General features: G+C 36.5%; 2 long non-coding RNA genes across 2 annotated transcripts in view; one reads left to right on the top strand and one right to left on the bottom strand.

Moving 5' to 3' along the window:
* Nucleotides 1-19,278, bottom strand: part of LOC114364641 (uncharacterized) — a 64,704-nt gene extending 45,426 nt beyond the window's left edge. Inside the window, exon 1 of the long non-coding RNA XR_003656866.1 lies at nucleotides 18,803-19,278. This is a non-coding gene — a long non-coding RNA (uncharacterized LOC114364641). The remainder of the gene's footprint in view (nucleotides 1-18,802) is intronic.
* LOC114364587 (uncharacterized) lies at nucleotides 5,689-6,012 on the top strand. The gene is made up of 2 exons (XR_003656859.1): nucleotides 5,689-5,778; nucleotides 5,864-6,012. It is a non-coding gene; the product is annotated as an uncharacterized LOC114364587 (long non-coding RNA).
* Nucleotides 19,279-27,094: the final 7,816 nt, after the last annotated feature.

The raw sequence follows: 27,094 nt of genomic DNA on the forward strand, positions 1-27,094 counted from the left end.
GCGATCTGTGTGCCTACCATGAGTTTACGTTAGGTGAGCTCGCTAGCGAATACGTCAAAAAATTCTATCAAGACTTTATTTCTTGAAAGTAGCCGCTAGGGGCGCTGCACATTATGTCATACATTTAAATGACATTTTTTTACGCAGTCGCTAGCGAGCACACCTAACGTAAACTCATGGTAGGCACACTGAGGGCGTAGTGTGAGTTTTCGTCAAACGCATTCGATGTCGACTGCGTAAAAAAGTGATATTGCGGAAACTTTAAAGAACTAAAATCTTCATATATTTTTGATGCGCTAGTGATGACGTTTGATGTAAACTCACACTAAGCCCTCTGTGTGCCTACCATGAGTTTACGTTAGGTGTGCTCGCTAGCGACTGCGTAAAAAAATGACATTTAAATGTATGACATATTGTGCAGCACCCCTAGCGGCTACTTTCAAGAAATAAAATCGTCATAGAATTTTTTGACGTATTCGCTAGCGAGCTCACCTAACGTAAACTCATGGTAGGCACACTGAACTGCTTTGGACAAACGCTTTGCGCGAGTCCATTGCTGACGAAACGATTCGATGCTGTAGTTAGGTACTCGTAATTTTGAGATTATTCTTGCGGCGATATATCAATTTAAGTTCCTAAACGATAATTAGACAAGTGCAGCAATGCACTGCAAGTACCCCTCCCCCCTCCCGACCCAACGGCCTCTTCCCCGCCTAGAGATGAACAAAGAATCATTGTTTCGACAATTTTTTAATACGCGATCTGACGGCGTAGTGTGAGTTTTACGTCAAACGCATTCGATACTATGAATAATACTTTTTATACTATGAATGAATATTTCAATCGAAAATGACATTTATTACTTATTTTTAATTATTCTTTTAATGACATTATTTTATTGTTTGATTTAATTTATTTTGATTGTTTTGACATTGTTTTATTTTTTCTATTTCTCACATATTTAATTATTTTCATGTAGTAAATGACATAATATTTGTAATTTATTCTTGTAGAAATTATTTAAATATTTGTACGCTGACTAATTACACAGCAAAATTTGGCGATCTACTATACTAGTTTTAAGACCACTATGTTTACCCAAAATTGTGCAAATAAATATTTGAATTTGATGTCGACTGCGTAAAAAAGTGACATTGCGGAAACTTTAAAAAACTAAAATCTTCATATATTTTTGACGCGCTCGCTAGTGATGACGTTTGATGTAAGTAAACTCACACTAAGACCTCTGAACTGCTTTGGACAAACGCTTTGCGCGAGTCCATTGCTGACGAAACGATTCGATGCTGTAGTTAGGTACTCGTAATTTTGAGATTATTCTTGCGGCGATATATCAATTTAAGTTCCTAAACGATAATTAGACAAGTGCAGCAATGCACTGCAAGTACCCCCTCCCCCCTCCCGACCCAACGGCCTCTTCCCCGCCTAGAGATGAACAAAGAATCATTGTTCCGACAATTTTTTTATACGCGATCTGAATTGCTTTGGACAAACTCTTTGCGCGAGTCGATTAAAGCGCAGACGAAACAATTCGATTTTATATTTACTCGTAATCTTGAGATCTTTATCAAATATTAGAGTTCAATCTATAGAGTAGAATCAAAATAAGTTCGAATTTAGGCAAATGCAGCAAGTGCAAGGAGGTACCTCTTTCTCCAAAGGCCACTTCCCCGTCTAGAGATTGAACAAATAATTATTATTTTGACAGTGTTTATTACGCGATCCGAACAGTGCCTCTACCATGAGTTTACCTACCGAGCATCTCGCTATCGAGGGCGTAAAAAAATGTATGGCAAATTGTACAGCGCCTCTAGCGGTTAGTAGCTGAACCACAGCAAAACTAAAAACACTACCATGAGTTCATCTCAAATCGTTAGGTAAAAAACCTATCTAAATGAATACGATAGCGACTAAAGTTTTTATTAAGTTTCATACAAATAACTTACCATGAGTTGCAATTTTCAAAGATGTCATCGAAAAATACCTTAGCTGTCACAGTAACGTAACTCACTGGCTTATTGACGTGTGAAAAGCAAAATTAAATTGTGGTTTTAGGTCATTTTAGGTGTTTTCTTTATTAAATTATGTCGGAAAGAAGTTTATTACGATGGAACATGTTATCAGCATGTGGGCAGACCTCCCACTAGGTGGACCGACGATCTGGTGAAGGTCGCGGGAAGAACCTGGATGCGGGCACATTGTGGAGATCCTTGGGGGAGGGAGAGGATGCTGCGTTTCCCAGAGATATGCGAGGGAATTGTGTCGTGCGAAGATGTCTAGCTGTGCTGTGAAAATGTGTGCGGGTTTCCACCAAAGCTGTGCGAGGAAAATGTATCGTACGAGGATGTGTAGCAGAGATTTGAAAATGCTCATTAGTGTTGTACAGCCTGAGCCTTTTCTACCAGAGATGTGCTGACCGAGGCGAGGTAAATGAAGCGATTCTATTGGTTCTTTACAAACACATCCTTCGCTACGCATCCTCGCACATCTCTGGTGGAAACGCAGCCTTACGAGATCATGATAGAAAGCTAATCCGACAATGAATATGTATTTTCATAAGTTGAAATTTACTTTTGTTTTTAATCAGTCTGTGTATTATGTATTAGGTTTTGTGAAATAAATAGTCAATAAAAATTAATCATTTTATTTTCAACTAGCTTTTGCCCGCGGCTTCGTCCGCGTGAAATTTAGTTTGTCACAGATCGTCATAATTATAGCCTATATGTTAATCTGGGTTATAAACAATAATACTGTAAAGTTTCATCAAAATCCGTTCAGTAGTTTTTGCGTGAAAGAGTAACAAACATCCAGACATCCAAACTTTCGCATTTTTAATATTAAGTAGGATATTAGTAGGATATGTATTTACTTAATTATTATTACTGACGAGATTGCTACCATGTATTTTTAGTGACCATGAAAGATTAAAACAATATAATGTATTTAATTAATTATAATATCTTAAGTTTTACAATAATAAGGTAGGTATATCCATCCAGTTACCCTAGGTCTTTATTATGGATTTAATTTACAAGTAGTTATTTACAAGCACTCTGCTCTAAATCCTTTGGCTTCAGGGAAGAACCTGGACCGCCACCAGTCCAGTGTTCCCTTGGCAGCTCTGTGTATGCGAGTTGCCTTCTTCTTGCTGTTTAAAGTCACTCCACACCTTAACAAATAAACATTACAAATAATAATGACGAAATAAGATAAAAGCAATCAAAATGAATAAAGTAGTAGGTATTTATACACACTTTTCTCAATTTCTCAGTAGTTTTCGTGTCGCCGGTGGCATCAGCATTTCACGTTCGCGTGTCCGTTAGTTCCACCCACCGTTGACTATTGTTGGCTCTTTCTTGGGGCCCTTCAGTGGGCATACTCAGATCGCCATATCTATAGAAAAACAACTTTATTGTATCTAGAAAATATAAATCTAGCACTCATATTACTGAATTTTAGCTAGGCACGTGGAAGTTATGCTGGAAAGGTTGTATTTCTCCAAAAAAACCAGCTCAAAATTATTCGTTTAATTTCGAAATTCCTCCACTACATAGTATGTTTATTTTTACTTAACTTACCTTTCCATAAATTCTACAATCGGTTTAAACGGATAGGCGCAGGTTCTCATTTTCCTATCGTGGTTAAAATCCAATTTTTTGTGGAAAATTATTCATCAATAATCCTTCAACAAAACATGTTTTGTTATCTGTTGTCATGACAACAGCTGCGTCAAAGTCGCAATGACAAGAAATAAACAATACAAATTTAAAATCATCATGTTAATTCAGCTTTAAGCACTGTTCTAGGACACTTAAATTTTGCAGTGTTATTTTTGACATGTTTGTTATTTCCTACTCTATCTTTTCTATTTAGTTAGAAAGGAGCGGCATTCGTTCTTTCATTCATCCATTCATAGAGTGTGAAGTTGGATACGTTTACATGCTCACCAACATGACATCACAAAACCATCGAATTATCGCTGGCGAGTAAAGTATACGGTAATTGAACTCATGGTATGATTTTAAGGCAAACTTCATCGATCCACGTTTAAACTCTATCGACTGTAGTATACGAATACAAGTTTTCGATGGCAACTCATGGTAGAGGCACAGTTCTGGACGCTGAATTGGCTTCGAGTCGATTGCAGTGAAAAGTAGTAGACAAAACGATTCCACATTGTTTACGGGAACGTAAGTTTGAAATTATTCTTTCAACGATGTATCAATGATGATTACCACCTCTGTAACATTATGGATGCAATAAAGAATTGAGTATTGAGTATTGAGTATTCTTATAGTAAGCGAGTCAAGACATCGGCCGCTGTAATGTAACAACGACTAAGTGAAACAATCACACATGAAATGGTTATTTCTAAAGCATTTATATTTACCAATTACTTAGCCATTCAGGTAATAAAATAAAACTACACAACAATAGTAATAAAAAAGAAAAGGTCTGTATACAAATAACAGCCAATGCCGTTTGATTTGTAGCGGCTTGTGACCCTTAGCCCCTTTTAAATGATCATAAAAATCTAAAATTATGAGCCAAAATAAGGCGCCCCACCCGCTAGAGCCCTCTGTAACCTAATGCAATAACTTTATTGGGTTGTTTTTACCTTTTAAAGCCGTCTAATAACAGGCAAGCTTTGACGATTCACGTTATCCCGGATTAAAAATGTACTGTGTGACTGAACTCTATACGAAACTAAGAGGAACCAGCGAAGTTAAATAAAACATTGCGAAATACCCACGGCAAATATGAATGCCCGAGTGCATTCCTAACGACGAGTTTTTCATTTGACCAGGTAAAAGCACACTTTTATTAATCGGAACGTCCGAATGGATACGGATAGGGATAAGTCAAAGCTTGAAAGCTCGTGTAAAAGCACGAAAATACGAGCAGTGCCTCTACCATGAGTTGCCATCGAAAACTTGTATTCGTATACTACAGTCGATAGAGTTTAAACGTGGATCGATGAAGTTTGCATTAAAATCATACCATGAGTTCAATTACCGTATACTTTACTCGCTAGCGATAATTCGATGGTTTTTTGATGTCATGTTGGTGAGCATGTTAACGTATCCAACTTCACACTCTATGAATGGATGAATGAAAGAACGAATGCCGCTCCTTTCTAACTATATAGAAAAGATAGAGTAGGAAATAACGAAAATGTCAAAAATAACACAGCAAAATTTAAGTGTCCTAGAACAGTGCTTAAAGCTGAATTGACATGATGATTTTAAATTTGAATTGTTTATTTCTTGTCATTGCGACTTTGACGCAACTGTTGTCATGACAACAGACAAATAAACATGTTTTGTTGAAGGATTATTGATGAATAATTTTCCACAAAAAATTGGATTTTAACCAGGATAGGACAATGAGAACTTGCGGCTATCCGTTTAAACCGATTGTAGAATTTATAGAAAGGTAAGTTAAGTAAAATTAAACATACTATGTAGTGGAGGAATTTCGAAATTAAACGAATAATTTTGAGCTGGTTTTTTTGGAGAAATACAACCTTTCCAGCATAACTTCCACGTGCCTAGCTAAAATTCAGTAATATGAGTGCTAGATTTATATTTTCTAGATACAATAAAGTTGTTTTTCTATAGATATGGCGATCTGAGTATGCCCACTGAAGGGCCCCAAGAAAGAGCCAACAATAGTCAACGGTGGGTGGAACTAACGGACACGCGAACGTGAAATGCTGATGCCACCGGCGACACGAAAACTACTGAGAAATTGAGAAAAGTGTGTATAAATACCTACTACTTTATTCATTTTGATTGCTTTTATCTTATTTCGTCATTATTATTTGTAATGTTTATTTGTTAAGGTGTGGAGTGACTTTAAACAGCAAGAAGAAGGCAACTCGCATACAAAGAGCTGCCAAGGGAACACTGGACTGGTGGCGGTCCAGGTTCTTCCCTGAAGCCAAAGGATTTAGAGCAGAGTGCTTGTAAATAACTACTTGTAAATTAAATCCATAATAAAGACCTAGGGTAACTGGATGGATATACCTACCTTATTATTGTAAAACTTAAGATATTATAATTAATTAAATACATTATATTGTTTTAATCTTTCATGGTCACTAAACATACATGGTAGCAATCTCGTCAGTAATAATAATTAAGTAAATACATATCCTACTAATATCCTACTTAATATTAAAAATGCGAAAGTTTGGATGTCTGGATGTTTGTTACTCTTTCACGCAAAAACTACTGAACGGATTTTGATGAAACTTTACAGTATTATTGTTTATAACCCAGATTAACATATAGGCTATAATTATGACGATCTGTGACAAACTAAATTTCACGCGGACGAAGCCGCGGGCAAAAGCTAGTTGAAAATAAAATGATTAATTTTTATTGACTATTTATTTCACAAAACCTAATAGGTACATAATACACAGACTGATTAAAAACAAAAGTAAATTTCAACTTATGAAAATACATATTCATTGTCGGATTAGCTTTCTATCATGATCTCGTAAGGCTGCGTTTCCACCAGAGATGTGCGAGGATGCGTAGCGAAGGATGTGTTTGTAAAGAACCAATAGAATCGCTTCATTTACCTCGCCTCGGTCAGCACATCTCTGGTAGAAAAGGCTCAGGCTGTACAACACTAATGAGCATTTTCAAATCTCTGCTACACATCCTCGTACGATACATTTTCCTCGCACAGCTTTGGTGGAAACCCGCACACATTTTCACAGCACAGCTAGACATCTTCGCACGACACAATTCCCTCGCATATCTCTGGGAAACGCAGCATCCTCTCCCTCCCCCAAGGATCTCCACAATGTGCCCGCATCCAGGTTCTTCCCGCGACCTTCACCAGATCGTCGGTCCACCTAGTGGGAGGTCTGCCCACATGCTGATAACATGTTCCATCGTAATAAACTTCTTTCCGACATAATTTAATAAAGAAAACACCTAAAATGACCTAAAACCACAATTTTATTTTGCTTTTCACACGTCAATAAGCCAGTGAGTTACGTTACTGTGACAGCTAAGGTATTTTTCGATGACATCTTTGAAAATTGCAACTCATGGTAAGTTATTTGTATGAAACTTAATAAAAACTTTAGTCGCTATCGTATTCATTTAGATAGGTTTTTTACCTAACGATTTGAGATGAACTCATGGTAGTGTTTTTAGTTTTGCTGTGGTTCAGCTACTAACCGCTAGAGGCGCTGTACAATTTGCCATACATTTTTTTACGCCCTCGATAGCGAGATGCTCGGTAGGTAAACTCATGGTAGAGGCACAGATAGCTCTTACCGCAATTAAAAGGCTGAACTTTGTGTCAAATAAAAATTCGAAATCCGACACTAATAAAGGTAGATTCCGATCGAGTCGGAGCACGAGATATAACGGCAGATGGAAAGCCGAGCAAAAAGTAGCAGTTTGTAATAGTCCGTTGCTGAAAGCGTTTTCCATGAGGCTTTTAAACGCTTATCTTGGAATGATAGCAATGGCCGGACGCTGAAAGGCTGTGACGACAATTTCCCTACATTAGGACAAGCCCCGTTTTGCCATCGGCGACAGAGATTTTTCAACGCTGTTTCAGTATTCAGCCGCTTCAGTGTGGTTACCGTAAGTTTACGTTAGATGTGCTCGCTAGCGACTGCGTAAAAATATGACATATTGTGCAACGCCCCTGGTGGCTACTTTCAAGAAATAAAATCTTCGTAGGTTTTTTGACGTATTCGCTAGCGAGCACACTTTTAACGTAAACTCATGGTAAGCACACTGGATGCGAGTATTCACTTCACATTTCTTTTCACAACAAATCTTCATGTGCTATCTGTTTTTATTTGCCGGCATCGATTCAGTGCAGCCAACTATGAAGTCGAAACAGATTCAGTTACACCGGTATGTTTCAAAATGGTACCATTTCAGTCGAGCGGGTATTAAATTCTTTGTAAGAGGGTCAGCCGTTGTAAAATTTCAGCTCTTTCGCGTGGAAACAATGCGCTGGTATTATTTTAACTGTTCGCCGCTAATAGAGCTCGCATTCAGGTATTTAATCAACCGGCTGGGTTATTATTTTAACTTAGATTTGATTTGTCTATTTTGTTTCGAAATTTTGATAACATATTTTAGTATTTGTTTTTAATAAAAATATGTATTTATTTTGTTTACTGATGTAAAACGTACATTGATATGAATTTGATTTGGTTCTATGAATAACATATTGTTTACCTATGTGACCAAACATTTGCCAAAATCACTAACTTATAAGCTTTTCGTTCAGTCACAAATAAGTTTAAATCTAAGGCTGAGTTGCACCACCAAACTTTGACCGTTACTTTAACGATAACCGGTGCTTTTTGCATGGAGTTTGACAGATTTTTGACGTTTGTCTAAGTCAAAGTTAGATGGTGCAACCCAGCCTAAGAGTTATTTTTCCGAACTAAAGCGTTAAAGCAAACTAACCAAGATTACTGTTACAAACTTTATTTTAATTTAATTTTTATAGTTAGTAAACGAATCGCGAAGAATGTCTGAAGTAAAGACGTTAGTTATACGTGTATCAGGTAACTCCGCATATTTACTACTATTCGTGCGGCGGAAAGTTTTAATTGAACAAGTATTCTTTTAACGACTTCAAAACTTGCAGTTTGCAATTTTGTTCGTTGCGTCGATATCTTTGGGTGCGGATTATTCAGCTCTCGATGGATACAATTTGTTCAAACTAGTTTCCTTTTATTTTATCGGTAATTTCTAGAGGAGGTAAGCTTTTTTCAGGTTTTTTCTTCATTCCGATTTCATATAATTCTTTGGCTATGCTTTGTTGATTCACTCCATAAAGCTATTTTACCTTCATAGCTTATTAAGTGCTAATGGTGTTAAAAATTGGTGGTAAATTTTACAGGCACGGTATATTTGATATTACTTCTTTTTTCATGAAACAACGCCCATGCTTCTATGCAGCGTGTTCTAGTGTCTTAATTTATCAAATTATCTAAGGTACAATAAGCAACAGCCCTTGGTCAATTAACCCTAAACTTCAAACTTGCCTTCAGAATAATATTATTATTGTATTGGGGTGTTAATTCTCAAGTCTCACACACCGAATTCCATTCGCAGTGTTTGAGCGAATTTGTTTCCGGCTATTTCTGGACAACATGAGCCATTGTTCCTTGAATTATGACCGCTGGAAGGTTAACAACAAAACTATCGCGGTAAAATGAAAGTAAAAATATTGAGCAAAACCGATTTATTATATTTCGGGGGCGGCGCGCGCGAAATTGTTGTTTGAAAGGAGATAGGGAAAAAATTTAAAAAGGATTCTTAAATAAACCTAATCTTACTTTGCAGTTTAATCTTTGTCTTAATAAAAGTTTGAAATAAATTGATTGAGCATTACTTATTAGCATCTCTAATTTTGTCGTATTAACTCCCGGTGCATACTTTTATGTAAAAGAAATATTTTTGAACATTTTTTACAATAAATATTAGAAATGATGTCTAAAATTACAAAATGTTGTAAGAAACAAGATATTAGACACTATTAAAATCAGGTACTTTTTATGAGCTGTCAAACTTTGTTGCTCAATAGAGTTAGAATGGAAATACCCACAACGTCAATATATTGTAGATACAACTAGCTGAATTTTATTGATATCGAAACAATAATACAAATACAATTGAGGTTAGTTAGGTAAAAATGAGCTAACATTTTCATGTAAAATTAAAACCTTCATTAATAGACGAAATTCTGAAGAATTTTTTGAAATGTATTTGTTACGGTCAATGTGATAAATGTGAAAATTATGAATAATTGCCGGTTATTATAAATAATTACCTCATGATTTGGTAAATGTGATTAATATGAGGTCATTTATGTGTGTATAAAACTAAATAGGCGGCTTCCATTCCAAATTCATTATGCCAAATTATATTAATATATGATATCAAAACGTTCAAAAATTTTGACTGTACAGGAGCACGTACACAAGATGTTGTTCTCTTTTATACTATTATTTGTTAGTACTACGGTTGAATTATTAAATAATCACTGTTAAATGTTATTAATTTATCACTTTTACCGCGACTGTCGGTAATTATTCATAATAACCGGTTATTGTTCATAATTTTCAATTTATCACATTAACCGTAACATATTATTTGACAATAACAGCAAAAGGAAAAGTTGAAGAAATAATAAAGACATTTTTTCACAAGATACTTAGATGGCTCTCTCGAGGACAAATTGGCCAAACACAATAGGTACAAAACCTCCCATTTTCCTTCCTTACTGCACCTCGATACTGTTCCCGCTAGTTTTTATGGAGGCGTCGAGCGTCGCACAAAGAATGCACTCGGAGCACACATGGTTGCTCCAAAACGATGAAGAAAAACCCAAACAGTTTCATAGCACTACCTACAAGCTTTCTACTAACTTCCTAAGCTTTCAGGTGTATTTATTTTAGTTTATGCACTACTGACTTGGTTACTTTTCGGATGCAAGATTTTAAAGTTTTTATTTCGCTTTTCATAATTTATCAAAACGCTTTTATATTTTTCTTATTACGCTCAACATGACTGTAATTGAGATTGAATTATGTGATTTGATTTATAAATTTAAATTCGATAGACAAGCTTTAATACAGTTTATTCTTCATCCAATTTATGTAAGCTTCACTGACTTGTGTTTGCGTTTCAATATCAAATAATCTCAAACGTAAGTGCAATTTAAAACAACACGGTATCACTAATACGATCCCAAAGCGCGAAATAATGTTACAAAATTCCGATACGTCATTGGTTTCATTTCGCAAAACCTAAGGTTGGAGGTCCAACATTTGTCATGTCATCGTGCTTCCAACATTGGCCAGAACGCAAACCGCCGGAGAAGTGTAAAAAGGCAATTGGAAAAGGCGAAATATTGCTATCGCACTAGAGACGGCGATTGTTAAAAATCGACGATCGAAACTATTCGAATGGTAGTCAAATAAAAAATCGCGCGGAGCACTGGAAATCACTTAGCTTTTTAAAACGATTATTCCGCTGAATCTGACAAAGAATTAGACGTACGTTATTCTGTGGAGGAAAAAAATATTCTTCTTTATTATTTTGCGTACTAGATGTCGGAATTAATGAAATACAATTTAAAGATATATCTACCTAGTTACTTATCCGTATTTAAACTTGTTTGCACACACTTACGTGATCATTCAGTACCTGGTGTTCTCTTATTTTACCTATGTAATTTCTTCCTTTACCTGATTTTTTTGATGAATTTGTGTACTGATTAAATCGGTGTATCATTGAAATCGATCACTCGTATCGCATATTCGCGATTCAAGTGCCAGTTCCGATCGTTACTACCAATACCACCGTTAATGCCCACCATTTAAATGTTTATTTTGCTTTTTCCTCAATATCGTAAGTGACTTTTCATTGCACGTTTACGATATCCGGGCGGTTACGGAGTTTCATATAAAATCACCTTTAGAAAACGGGTGCCGTTTTAAAACGAAATGGAAACTTTTTAAGTCGTGCGCGAAATATTTCGATTTAATCATTCAAGCTGGAGATATGTAGGTTTATAAGGGATGTAAGATATTGTTAGTAAAACCGTGCTGCTTTTTTAAGGATAAGAATAATAACCGTACATTTAATAAAAGTAAATCGGTTGACAAGAACGCGGTATCTAAAAAGCTTGTAAAAGCAACTAGAGTTTTGTCATCATTTTCCTTGAAGACATAAAATTAAATTACACAATATAACACAATATCGTCAGCGAATTATAATGAAAGAAGCATCGCAAAGCCATGAAAGAATTTTTCACAAAACGAAAAAGGAAGGTTAAGTTAATAAGCTTATGGAGCAAGCTTCTTTTGCGTTGACCTGGGCCATTTTTTTTCATTACGTGCATCACAAAGAGGCAAGAGCCACTTTTCCTACTTTTTTCTTGACTAGTGGGGTGTTTATAAAGACATAATAACCGTCTTTTGTTGGATATTCACTGGGAAATTCTTTATTAAAACACCTTCGGATATAAAATAAACAAATATAGTTTCTACTGCCACAAACTTGAATTTCCTTGCCTACCCTAAAATAAGCAGAGCTTATAAATACTATGCCGATAAATACACATTCATATCTCTATGAATGACACGTCTTAGGATAATGTTTTTCAGGCAAGCTCTACTTTTTAACCGACTTAAAAAAAGAGGAGTTTCTCAATTTGTCTGTGGGTTTTTTATTTTTTGTACTCTGCTAATGACAAAAGCGTTCTAAAGACTTAATGGCCGATTCTCTTATTGATTATTCACTGAAAATTCTTTATGATCACCTCCGGATGTGTACATTTATCGATAATCATTGTCACGTTATTTATAAAACAATGAGCATGTTTCAGTAATGAGTGTTAAAATGATCGAACAAAATCGCCCCGGTTCCAGCAAATAACATGTGATTCATTAAATTATGCTTACATAGTCGGCATAACGTTAAACGTACTCGATAAATATGTATGCACATCACTACAATAACATGCACATGTATTTTTAGTGATTTGTATGATAATTAACTTTCCACGGAATTTTGGCAACTGATAGATTTCAACTTATCAATTTGTTTTCTGTTATTTGTTTTAGAGTTTATTTAGCCGTGTGGTTCCGATAGAGTAGAGAAGGATCACTCACTCTTCTTGCAGATGTCGCAAGAGACGACTAAGGTAAGGTAGCGAAAGTTTTACCCAATTCAAATTCAGATAATTTTTTTAGTAGTATACTAAGGTATGTAGGTCCTTTTCAGGGCACTTTCCACGACCAAATATCGCGAATATGCGATTAGAGATGCGATATGAGTGATCGATTTCAATGATACACCATCCACCATCTAAGAACACTACTCTTTTTATTTAGGTCTAGTCCTGCACAATTTGGAATTCCCGACTTCGTCCGCCATTTGAAACCGATACCCGCATCCACCGACACAGCAAACGGAAAGCGCACAAAAACAAACAAACAAATTATCACTATTAGGGCGACGGGTTGAATACTGTCCGATATTAATATTTCCGACGAGGTCCCGGTTTTATTCAGCGAAATTGCAGTTAGAAAGATCCTATTAATGAACGTCCCGAGTCCTTTGTCCGGCTCTGGAGCATTTCCTGCACAATCGCCCTGACACCAAGTAATTAGGGAGAAAAATTCGTTACTTGCTCGTCTGGCACCGTATTTTACTATGCGGTGAGAAATGTTTAAAATGTCGCCGTGTGAATGCGAAGTCTTATCGCGTGTCTTTGCGAACGGCAACTTCAATGATGATTTATTTTTTTCAACTTGTTTATTTGTTGTACCAGTAGGTAACGTTTAACATAAACTTTTTTAGAGTAGGTTCTGGGCATCACGGTCACAACTTTAGGATATTATGGTCTATGGGAAAAATATGGAGGTGACTGCACTTTTTATGGCTTTTACTACTAGGAAACACTTCTATGCATTAGGTACTTACGCAACTGCAGCGGCCAAAATGCGTGGGAGATTTGTTTAATATTACAATAGTCTGGTGTAGATAGTAGTCCAATAAAGGTATCTAAACGCCATGTTTTTCAGCTATTACATAAAATTATGAAAGCATAATTTATTGGTGCATCTCTCAAGAAACTACCTCCTAAGTTTGAACTTTATAGTTATGAAAATAAGAAGTAAGGATTTTCGTCATAAATACACAGTGCTCCATGAAAAACAGTTTGTTTAGTCTGTAACATGTCAGAAAATGTGTGTCATGGAAAATCATCTAGACATATAAAAAAATAAGAAAAGAAACAGTTATTTTAAAAAGATGAGAAAGATTAAAAGTTAACCAAACCGCAAGCGACCAATATTTCTGAATTTGATATGGTTTTGTGTTTTTGTTTGGAATGTTTATTTTTATTACATCAAAACTTTAGTTTACTTATTTGTATTTTCATGACAAGTAGCGTTTTCGGAATATTATTAATACACTTCGAAAACTAGTTTGATTCATTAACAACTCTATAAAGTTAAAATAAAATTAGGTAGTGTTTTATTTATTCAATAAAAAAAGAAAAAAACCTGACAGGATCAAAGCTCTTTTCAATCTGATACCCAAATCGCGCGCTCAAATCGATAATCGGAACGACGATTAGGTAATGCACTACAATCGAACACAATGAATCTATTACGCGGCATCGTCAATACAAAAACGATCGCGGAACCACAAATCTCATGATAATAATAACAAAAGATTCTACAAATAGTGTGGAGACTAGTTTTTTGGCGTCCACATTTGATTCTATGGCCGTTCCGGTTCGTAAGTCGGCACGATGACCTTATATTATTTATACTTGGGTCGAAACACAAGCGCTAGCGATAGACGCCAATTGGAACTACAATTTACAGCCATACGATGTAATTATACCCGTAAATACAACATTCAAGTTGTTGCTCAATTGGGTTAATTGCTATTAAAGTATCGTTAGAATTCATTACTTTTCCAGGACATGTTACTGTTATTAAAATTCTATAAACATTAATTCGATGATTGTACAACTCGCCGTGTTAAATCGATTTCGAATGCTCGAAAATGATAGACAACACTATCGCTCGAATCTTATCGAATAGATTGATGCCTAAAAATTTCTCAGGACTCTGTACAGTGACGCACCGGGGCCCCTTTGAGAGGCTCGGTTTTTTATTTGACCATAAACTGACCAGTGGTAATTTCGAGATAAGTTTTATAAAATTAATTTTACTGTTAGGGCTGTGTGCACACCTGCGCGTAATGGGCAGTGAACAGTTATAATGCGTGCCCTAAGCCTTATTTGGTTTTATTGTCTTTGAGAACTAGTCGGTTCTAGTAGCGCTGAAGGCCTGTGAGTAGGTAAATAGTTTTGACTTATTATGATCGATAAAAAGATTATAAACTGTCAAAGTTAAGTTTGTTTTCAGTTAATTTTTTAGAAGTTAACTATTAAGTTCTATACCTACTTGAGATTCGTGCTCAAAAGTATGATCACTAATATAAACAAATGGTTCGCTTAACGTGAAGTACTTTAAAGTCTGTATAAAAGTTTGGATTATTTATTATTTTGACGGTAAAGTTCAAGTTTGATTAGAATATTCAATAATAGGTATCGGATCGGTTCTGTAGAACAATAATAAAATTAAAGTGCACGTTATTGTGGAATTAGGTCAGCATTAACCAAAGCATTTTTTCTGCTTTTCCTTGATTACAGCAAGGGTTAAGCGCTAAATCAGCAGCAACATTAACTACAGCATACCTTAATTAATTTGCTTTATTTATGAACATCGTCGCTTTGCCGTTTGTTAATAAACCACGTACTAATTGTTGCTGTTAAAATGTATACTAAACACTTATGAATGGGTAATTTCGTTCCGTTCATCAAAGCTTATTTAGACGTTGAAATAAAGCGAGGCTAACTAGTAACTAGTGTAGAGTTTAACGAAAATGTTTAAAATGCGAGATTTAAAAGTTTTGGAGTAGAGCCGTTTTAAAACTGTTTTATGGTAGTCTAACGAACGCGTAGGCACGCACGCGTACGTAGAACCAAAGATATTAATCTGTACCCATTTACAGAGGTTGAGTGTAGAGCAAAATAAGAGTAAACAGCATGTATAAAAATGTACGTACAATATTTAGTATCCCATAGGTTTTTAATTGGTCTTACTGCCAGAATATACTTCATTACATTTCATATTAGTAGCTTATATTAATATTTATAACAAAAAACATTGATCGATTTCTGGATCGCCGGTAAAAACTGCGTATCAATTAACATTAATATATAAAATGCAGAAACAAGAAAAATGTTTCGTCAATATGATTTTGTAATTGCCTAGAAAGTCAGGTTTCACTTGTTTCTTTTAGTTTTCGTATAATTTCGTCGATAAATCACTTCCAGCTCGACTATTTATTATTTCACACTTGACCAAGCTGTATACTGTCGCATAAAGAAAACGTCCAATCAACTCGTAGAAACGACGAGAAAATTCAAGTTAAATCGGTATCACGTGACAGAATCTTCGCTTTACATAATTGATTGTTGAATTGGAATTAGTAGATACTTATTAGATGTATGAATGCAATTAGCCGAGCATATTTCTATCGCCTACCGTCGCGCATGCGTGCCCGCGATCCGACTTTCATACGAAATCGGTGAAACTGATAATGGCGCGCGCGCACCACGCGATGCACGCCACCTAGGATTTATTAACCGGCACAGTATTAAATAAAACTTTACAAGCAACAGCAAAATTATTACGAATAAAATATTTTAATTGCTGCTATGGGAACGTTTTATTACTTTTCCTTTTTGTACCTACATAAAATGACGGGATGATCTGAGAGCGGGAAATATGTTTTTTACGATTACCATCCACTTCGCGACCTATAAGAAGTTTTAAGAGTGCTCGCCAAGTTTGAAAACGAAAACTTATTTATAATCTACGTCCAAAGGAAAATTTACTAGGAATGTAAGGTAAGATTTAACCGTCGGTTCTAAAATAATAAATATTTGCGTTAATTGACTCGACCTGGTCTGTATGGCATGTCCCGTTACTGAGAAGTTCCATGAAGAAATTCAACGCAGTGGTAGTGATTCTTCGGAAACACTCACAGCCCGTTATGTGGTCCCGACTATGAATATTCGCACGTGATGTAAATTCAAACGATTATTATATTCTTTAGGTCAGACGTCCAGTGCATCTGGGGCTTTTTACGACAGGAAAATATTCTGGTAAACATTTGAATGCATGTTTAATAAGTTAAGTCGGCTTTCGTTTTTGTAATAATGCAGGTATACTTGGTACCTACGTTTTAATGACTTGTATGAAGTGAAAAAGATTTTAACTATTGATGTTTTGTCCAAAGTGTAAAATGAAGTATTTTCTTTTCTTATTTCTTTCATTTGAAGTGCATTAATAAATTTAACTGCTGTAAATATTTTAAAAGCGGAACTGAAATGAGTTTTCTTTGATTTAACTGAAGCATATTTTCTCTACATTTTCTGCTTCGTTGAATATTGATTTATTTATGAATAACAATTAAAATAACATAAAAACTTTTCTTGAACGGTATGTTTAGACTGTGCATTGACTTCAATTCAATCAAATTAGTGACAATTTATTAACATGGCCGAGGGTCCCGTTAGAAACAATCACAGAGCAAAAATCATATCACTAGAATCATGTTGAAGACAAACTTTAATTGAGTTATAATATGCTGTAACAGATGTAACTTAAAATATACGATTTTAAATTTTTATAAGCGACTTTTACGACCTTCTTTGACCTACATTTGATACAATTTTTGACGCACTTTTGACTTAATACTGAAGTTTACGTAATATTAATACGCTCATTTTTATTTAAATAGATGATACAAATTTCCATTTTTCTTTGAAATGTTTAAAAAGACTATAAAAATGTTTTACGCAGTAGAATTATCCGTTTTATGAGAAACTCGCTGGAATGCAAGCCTTAGCGCAAAGTATTCGGTGTGTTGACATTCTGGGTGGAACTGACATGTGAATTTTAATTTTATAATCAAAATTTACGTTAAAACAAAGACAGCGGATTTTATTAATTAATACGACACGATAAATTAATTCGAGCGAACCTGCATGAATTTTGATATGAGTAGGTATCAAACACGGTTTAACACCTTTATTTTACGATGTTTTACATAAAACAGAAGCTGCATTTTACTAATATTCTAATAAGAATTTTTTAAAACATACACTGCGCATGAGAGAAATATTATAAATGGACAACACTATTATTGAAAACACATTAATCTTCCTTCAGTAACCTCAAGAGCGATCAAGTTGATGAACAGACAGTCATAAAGATATAAGAAAAGGGATTTCAGTACTCAGGCTGTTACGAGCAGGCCCAAGAACGAATCAGATTTGCGAGCAGTATTAAAATAACATAAACACACCTTTGACGGGTGGTTTTAATGAGAAAAGTTTAATGCGACTTCCATTTAAGACAACTTCTGTCATCAGAACGCTTTCATAGCGGGATGCGGCCGTAGCGAAGGAAAGATAAGAATCTCCGGTATAAACAAAACTTGATTTACTTATCGCCTGTCGAATACTAACGTTCGATTTCCGACCAAACTTCTTTCGGGATTGCATTCGGAATTTCGTCCAAGTTTACATTGACGAAGTTTGGCGCGAGTTAAACATTGTTTCGCTTTAGAATAACGGAATCTGATCAGCTGAAAATGCGCTTAAACGTTTCACTCGTGGAGTTCGTCAAAAAGTTTCCACGATTTCTAGTCGAGAGCACGAGTATCCAACGTATAAACTAAAGTGATAAATTCTCAAACTAGTACAACTATTCCGTAGTCGGTGTGTGAACATTTACTCGGGATGATTTAGCTTGTGTTGTTGTTAAACCAGCTATTTTACCGACAAAAAATCTCTTTTGTTGAATATTAATCGCACAAATTACTACTCAACTTTATCAAAAACTTTTTTAACCCAAATTTAACATAAATGTAGAGCATTCTTGAAATACTCTCCCGAGATCAGTGTGTTAGTTCACGCAAAGTTAAATTTACGTTAATATTCTCAACTTATGCAAGTAAATCTTACTTGAAACTTCTGTATAGTTACGATCAAAGTTTAGGATGTGATTCGGCTCTCGATAGCGTTTCATTAGCAAATGTTGCCTAATAAATAAATGTTTATTTATGTGGGTCCTCGTGTTGTTGTGGGTCGGCCGGCGGTATATTGAAAAAATTGGACTTACCATGTTAGAGAGCAGCAGTCTCTGTTTACCGACTTGAGGGTCTAGGGCTTGGAGTGGGAGAGCGAGGGGCAACGGGAGAGGCAGCGGCAACGGGAGCGGATGAGGATGCGGGGCCGGCTGCAGGTACAGCGGCGGGCAGCAAGCGCAGGGCGTCACGTAGGACACGCACCCTAGCTGCGGCGGGAACAGCGTGCCGGCGGCCTCCTCGAGGCCTAGCACTCGTCTTTCACGACCGCATCAGCGGCCGACCAGCGTCACGGCACGCGCCGTCTCGTCCGAAGCGCGGGAACACGGGATCGCGCGCTCGAAGTGCGTGAAAGTTTCGAAAGTGCGGGAGAGAGCGGGAAACTGAGTATCGGGAGAAGCGAGAGACGACGCGCAGGGCTCGCGTGAGAAAGTGGCGGCGTGCGTGTAGCACAAGTCGCCAGGCCGGCGTGTGGCGGTGGACTGAGCGTTGGGCAGGTGCGCGACGCGCGGCGGGCGCTGGGGGCGGGTCCACCTGACGCACCTGGGCGCCTGCGCTAGCTCAGCCTCCGACCGCCGACCGCGCGAGATACTTTTCGAACGTACGATACGAGCTCATCGTTGCAACTTTTAATGATAATAACGCGTTAGATCAATTTTGCATAACGCTACGTAATAGGATATAACCAATTGCGTCACAATAACAACTTTTCAGGGAGTTTTCTTTACTTTCACAAAGTTTTCTTTTACTTTTCTAATTCGTTTTTTTTTTAAATACAGAAACGCGTTTTGTAGATTTTAAAATGTTATTTACATTTACAAAACTTGCAACGGCTTGTTTTTAAAATCAGCATAATTATTGACGGATCAACGACATCACTCGCGTATAACGAGGCATTATCTCGAGGAAATCTCCCCGAACTGAGAAATCGCATTGATCTCGAAGGTTCGTCGTTAGAGCAGGGAGGCACTCTAAGCTCATTGTATACGCTCAGCAGGATTACGCACCTTTTAGCGTCGTTCACTATTTACTTTTGACGATCCTTTCGCAACGACACAGATTACTACTATCTCGTTAGTGGGACAGTAAGTAGGTATTATGAATGGTTAAAGTAAACCTGGTGGCTGGAAAAAGCCGTGTCCATTTGGGTAATCTCTAAAAAGGCAGGTAATGAGATGGCAAACATTGGCTTGGGGAATGTGTCGTAGCTAGACTACAAAGGACGTGCTCATTAAAAGGAAGCGAACGGATTGGCCTGATTCAAGAAAAGCTAAACAAAACCGGCGAAGGACGATTGGGCAATTAGCAAGGGGTGGCTACCGAAGATTTGCAATCTTAAAAATAAACATTGAAATATGATCGATTGTCTTTTTTCAATTCAAAAACATTTCAGTTAACAATGCATTTAGCTATACAAACAAAATATAGAGAGGGCAACAGCTAAAACTCCTTTATAAATATTGTAATCCAAAGTAAAGTTACCTTTCAGGGAAGTGTAAAAATAATTACATCCTTAATAAAAGCTAACAACTTGTCGCGTTCCTAAAACAAAAACTCGTTAACTGAAAAAGTTTCACGCCTTAAAAGGTTTTAGATTGAAATACCGAAACAGGAATAGTACCCCAATAATTTATCACAATTTACCTTTTAGATGTTAAAAACTTTACCGATACTTATGATAGTCTAAAATGTCAAGTAGTTTTTGGGCTGTCGACGAACTTGGAGTATAGAGTCTTTTACAATTACAAATTAATTAAAACAATATCTATTATGGCCGTTGAGGCTGAAAAGTTCTCAAGTGGCGACTACAGGCCGGAAGACGTAATGTGGGCAGGCCTACCACTAGGTGAACCGATGATCTGGTAAAGGTCGTGGGAAGAACCTGGATGCGGGCAGCGCAGGACCGGTCATTATGGAAATCCTTGAGAGAGGCCTTTGTCCAGCAGTGTACGTCATTAAATTTTGGCTGAAACATACGAAATAGCGAATATGTGCAAAATCGCGAGCAAATATTACACGATTCCTTTTTATAGTAAAATAACATCTACTAGTATTACAACTAAAGAAAATACCACGTGTATCTACTTATAGCTTTCGCACCATAGTTCGCGAAGGGCAAATAACCACAAAGGTGGTCTGCCGACATCACAATATGTCTTAGCAACAAAAACGTCAATTAATTGGCAAGTTATTATCCTGATAGAGTTTTAGATAGTTATCTGATAGATAACACTATCTAACAAATAAAGGTTGCTGAAAAATACTGGTGAATGAATTTATATGTCAGATATCTCAATCCAAGACCTGTAAAACAAAAAGTTTAACCCACTTGCTAGCTTGCCTGCTTTTACTTGGGTAAGGTATCGCAATTATAGAAAAACTGAACGTAATCTTAATGAAGATTACTTCTGTGAAAACTTGTAGGAGTTTAATTTATTAACATGATTTTGGGTTACCGAAGTAGGTAATAATGTTATATTAATACTCATATTTTCAGGAATTCACACGATCCTACTTGCAACTTAATACATAATATGGGGTTATAGTATTCGTTTAGGATATTTTACATTTTATTATTATGATAGAGAAAATTAAGGAATGTTGGGGCTAGTACATAAAATATAAGAGACAATTTATTTATTAAACAAAATTAAATAAACCCCCATTAGTTGCAGCAGTGATCGACTGATGAGCAGTTACAAACAACAAATCTCTAACAAGCCAATCATTTTTGTAGTAATCAGCAATCGAATGAGAAAGTCGATTCATTTATAACTAACCGTTTGTTTTCACGTTTGGTCATTTTCAAAGAAAAATAACTACTTCAGTATTATTTTGATTCAAGGCAATAAACTGATAGCGTAGCGTAATAACTAACATGTCTCGTTAAGAAGTAGCATCTGCATCCCACTTAACATCAGGTGCGATTGTGGTCAAATACCTGCCTTGTTATGCATAAAAAAAAAAAAAGAAAAAAAAGTAGTATAATATAATCTGAAGATACTTTAACCCTTAAACAGGCATAGGGAAAATATTTTTATTGGTTTCTAGTAGTAGGGTAAGGTGGTGTAAGAGTGCGCACTTTAATTTTGAGACCCCATAAAAAATAAAATACCACATTTAGAAAAATCATCATTATTTATTTATAAACTCTATTTATCTGACAACAAATTATAGAAGAACAAATCACGCTTAGGTTATTAGTTAAGGTAGGAACTGAAGAAATATAAAAAATCAAAATTGCGCACTCTTATACACCCAGGTGTATAAGAGTGCGCGTTGAGTCGTATAAGAGTGCGCGGATTAATTCTTAATGCACAAATCGCATATACAGTCCTTGGCCTAAGTAACCAGTACAGTTTTCATGCCACCATTGCCGGCACACTGAGCACTCGATCTGTGATAGGTTCTCGACTTGTGCCTGGTTGAATCCCATAGCTCTAGCAACGCTTGTAGCAGCTGGTTGTCTCAATGATATATCAGGATGTCTCTTCAAAAACACCTCAACCATTCTTTTCCAGCTAATTTAGAGTCTGCATTAAACCTTTTTGGTATATCATATACTTGAGCATACTCAAAAGCTAGCCCACCCAATCCCTTTGCTGTTAATCCAAAGTACATGTTTTAAATGGTACCTGAAGCTCTTTTTTAACTTCATTCTTCGTATTTTTTTGTCGCGAAGAAGTTCTCTTTCTCCGAGACATGCTGTAAATACACAAAATAAAATATAAGCATATTATATGACAATTTATTTTACCCACAACACTTCAGTAAAAAAACGTCGTATAAGAGTGCGCGCGCAATCTTATACGCACACACCGTGCGCACTCTTATACGTTTGAACCTTTTCAAACAAATCGAACCACTGCCACCATCTATTGAGTTTTCGGGCAAGTTTTTCGAATGAATCGGTTAGCTAAGTAGGTAAGCTATTTGTATAAAAAATGAATAATTTTGTTAAACTGAAAGTCTACGAACAGAAATCTTTGCCAAACGCAATAAAATTAGATCAAAACGAGTAAAAAAGTTTCGACTTACGTAGTATCTCCTGTTTTTAACCAATTTCGGTTTTTTTTCGGCAGCGTAACCTTTATCACCAACAGATCAAAACACAACTAAAGCTAGCCATTTACCCCTCCCAGGATCGACGTGACGTGCGATGCGCACTCTTATCGCCCGCGCACTCTTACACCACCTTACCCTACAATTATTTGAAGATAAATAATTGAAAACGAATTTTATTTGCGCTAAAATTATGTTCTTTTCAAAATCGTGCCACTAGATATTAGTGTCAACTACCCATTAGTTGCAGCGATGAATGAAGTGACTCAAGTTGATCTACAATCGAACTGTAATTCAATGAAAACAACACATAATCCTCACAACCGTTCACCACAAGAAACCCCGGAACATTGTCACTGTCTTTAATAGCTATTAATAATGAATTAATCCTTGTCATTAGTGTCGTAGTAATAACTACCGACATGTGCTCGGAGACAGATGAGCGTTCGCGGTCGCTTCGATGTAAGCGGGATATGTCATCAATGGGAATGCAAATAATAGTATGTTGACAGTGATATAATTGCTCTGATAACCATCGAGATACTTGTCGTATTAGAATGGAACTGGGATGTGATAAAGCGCCTTTTAAAAGCTTAGTTGAAGAAAATAAATGACTTTCATTTTCTTCAAATATTTATAATGATTTTCTAATTTTAAAATAGGGTTAAATAAAATATTATGCCAATTTTTACAACTCTACATTAGTGTTATTTGCACACATTCAAAGTTCAGATAACCAAAGCGATACTTTTCGTGTTAAAAATATTATTAGGGTTTTGTAAAACTTTTTTGGCAGCTCTACATTAGTGACTCACGCAGATAAGTCTATTTAAGGGTTAAGTAATAGGTACCAGGCTTTTTTGAGATCTTTAAATCAGTGTGATTTTTCCACATTCACTTTATTTCGTGTTTAAGTTAATACCACTCAAATCAAAGACTTTTCCTTTAGATATTCCCTTAAAAATGAATCATAAACGGGTATTAATACTTAAACATTCGTGGAACTTCCGCAAAAGTTCTTTTTTGTAGAAAAGGGATCAGGATGGTACTAAGTACTCGAATAAAGTACGGTTTCCATGTTATTACTTGTTATATAGAGTTGAGTGTAAGCCTTTCTGCTAAAGTACTGATTTTAGAGTGCGCTTCATTGTACAAATATTATTTTAAAATACTGTATTCAAATTGAACTAGTCTCTACAATAAATAATGTTTACCTTTAATATAAACTAGCGACCCGCCCCGGCTTTGCATGGGTGCTAATTAAGTATACATATAAACCTTCCTCTTGAATCACTTTATCTATTAAAAAGAACCGTATCAAAATCCGTTGCGTAGTTTTAAAGATCTAAGCATACATAGGGACATGCATCTGCAGCGACTTTGTTTTATAATCATCATCATCATCATTTCAGCCACAGGACGTCCACTGCTGAACATAGGCCTCCCCCAATGACTTCCACATCGCACGGTTGGTAGCGGCCTGCATCCAGCGCCTTCCCGCTACCTTTATCAGGTCATCGGTCCACCTTGTGGGTGGACGTCCCACGCTGCGTTTTCCGGTACGTGGCCTCCATTCCAGAACCTTGCTGCCCCATCGGCCGTCAGTTCTGCGTACTATGTGCCCAGCCCACTGCCACTTCAGCTTGCTGATCCGTCGGGCTATGTCAGCGACTTTAGTTCGTTTATAATACTATGTAGTGATATAAGCACAGGTATCTAAGGTATGTATAATAAAGTTTTACGAGTATTGCTTAATATCTAGAAACTATAATAGAATCGAATAACCTAAGATGAGAACTGAACCTACGACCCTTCCCTTGTCGGGTGACTATTCTCTTGAGTCTCTTAACTTTTATTTCTTGTTGTACAATTTAAAAAATAGAGCATCAACGACCTCACAATGGACGAAAAGCAAGTCGCTCAAGCCTACGCGTGCAAAGATCATATCAGCTTCTCACACAGTAGATTAGTTATGTACTACCGAACTACATGTGTACTTATAAGTACGTTTAGAGGCTGCGCGCCCGCGCTGGCCCCGGTCGTTGACCCTGCGCGCACGCCGCCAAGCCGTCTACTCTGTTATGTAACGTGACCTTAACATTGGGCCGAACATGTGAACAATTGTGTGCTAGACAAACAGAGGTTGCTCTAGATTAAGAGATAACCTTCACCTGAACGTATAGAACGTTCTGAAACAAAAGCAAGCTGAAAATGAAGGCGAGTTGACTAATCTATGGTTTGTTCAAGTTTATGATACTAGCTTGTTGTTTCCCGTTTTCATTACACAGGTAGGTAACGTGACCTTAACATTGGGCCGAACATGTGGTGAACAATGTTCTAGAGAAACTGAAGTTGCTCTAGATTCAACAAGTTGACAAGCTGTCAAAAGTCATAGAAAGTACAAGTCTTCGAAATTCTTTTGAAATAAAGCCGCCGACACCAAGCAGTCAGGCTGTAGGACTTGGTGTGTAGACTTCATAAAGCAAGCTGAAAATGCAATGACTGGTTGATCAAGTTTGTCATACTATGTCGCTTTTTGTCTTCCGATTTCTTTGCCACAGGTGTTATTTTCGCAATAATTTCATATTTCACTCCCAGAAAAGAACGAACTTTCAAAATGACTCTATCAAGTAAAATATTATACAAATTTCAAGTCTGCGACTCTATTTGTAATTGTAATATCTATTTGTAGTTGTATTTGAAAGATCAACAAAGATTGAAACAAGAAAGTGGGTATATGTAATAGAGACGATAGTCATACTAAGTTAACATTTACTAATTGTTCCAACTAACGTATCAATTGCTTAATCCCACACTAAGCAGAGGTTGTGCTATTATAGTGACTTGAACATACTCAATTAGTTTCACATGAATATGCTATGATACGCTCGTGTTCATAACATTTGAATATCTATTTCAGCTGGCGATGCTGTACACAAACAACTAAGCGGCCAGCGAATAGGCACTACATCAATGTGTAGAACTAAAGGTGTACAGATAGACAACGGCAGTCATCCTAAACATGGTGGCCAAGTCGCTGGTTTGAATGTTAAATAGTTTTTCTTCCAGCGACTGGGCCCACCTTCAATATTTTAGTAAAAAATTCAACACCAAATCAACAAAAATCTACTCTAGAACCTTAAACGGGACTATTCCCACCTCTCGTTCCCACCACCACTGCAACTCCTGTGTAGCCAGGATCTTCAGCTTGACCGCCATAAAAACCCAACCAATGAAGGTCAAGTTTGTCCCGGGGGAAAGTTAAACTGTCATTGGACCCGCAACGAAATTAATCAGAAGAACATTAGGAGGAGTTCGAAATTAAGGTTCGACTTCCCTCCATTGCAAAGCGGATGACAGGTGACAAACAAAGGTTTAAAACCTTTAAGAAAAGATTATGCACCACGGACAATAAATATCAATTAAGGGGGCCTATCTTATGAGCAATTAGCAACTACCTGCCAATAATATTTTTCACAAAATCGCTTAAAAGCACGGAAATTTTTCCTTGTCNTAATAAATCTGTAGAGAAGTCAATTCTGTACATGAAATACATTTTCAAAATAACTATCAGGGGGTGATTAGTAATCGATACTGATGCCAAAAATGCAATCAGTAAAATTTTTGTCTGTCTGTCTGTTCCTTATAGAAACAAAAACTACGGGACGGATTTTAACGAAACTTAGTACAATTATTCTTCATACTCCTGGGCAGGTTATAGTATACTTAGAAATTCCCACGGGAACGGGAATTAGCGGGAAAATCTTTTTGTGTGAAAAATCTAAACCGCTTAAGTTAGACGCTTGAAATTTGGCATGCAGGTATCTTAGTAAACTTAAAGCTCAGTTACAACAGAATATTGCAAAGTTCTCGCGGGAATGGGAGTAAGCGGGAAAAAACATTTGTATGAAAAAATCTAAACCGCGTATGATAGATGAAGGGGGTAAAACGGGATCAACGCGTACAAAGTCGCAGGCGGCCGCAAGTTTCTTAATAAATGATTAACATATACCATAAATGTGACTTGAAAAAAGACCTCACTTCGGGCTCACCTCTAGGATCAATCAGACCATTTTTTATGGTTATAAAACCAAATAATGACCTCACATGTCCTCTTTAACAGATGGATAGCGATAAATCCCAACTTAACAGTTTTATAGCTATAAAAGTTGGCTAAAGCGTAACTACCTATTTTTTTAAGTGACTCTGGATCCTTCTAAAGACACATTTTTGGGGTAAAACCCTTTCCTTTAATGAAATGAAGT

The sequence above is a fragment of the Ostrinia furnacalis genome, unplaced genomic scaffold (assembly GCF_004193835.3).
Source record: "Ostrinia furnacalis isolate ACB-3 unplaced genomic scaffold, ASM419383v2 OfSCF0069, whole genome shotgun sequence".
NCBI lineage: Eukaryota > Metazoa > Arthropoda > Insecta > Lepidoptera > Crambidae > Ostrinia > Ostrinia furnacalis.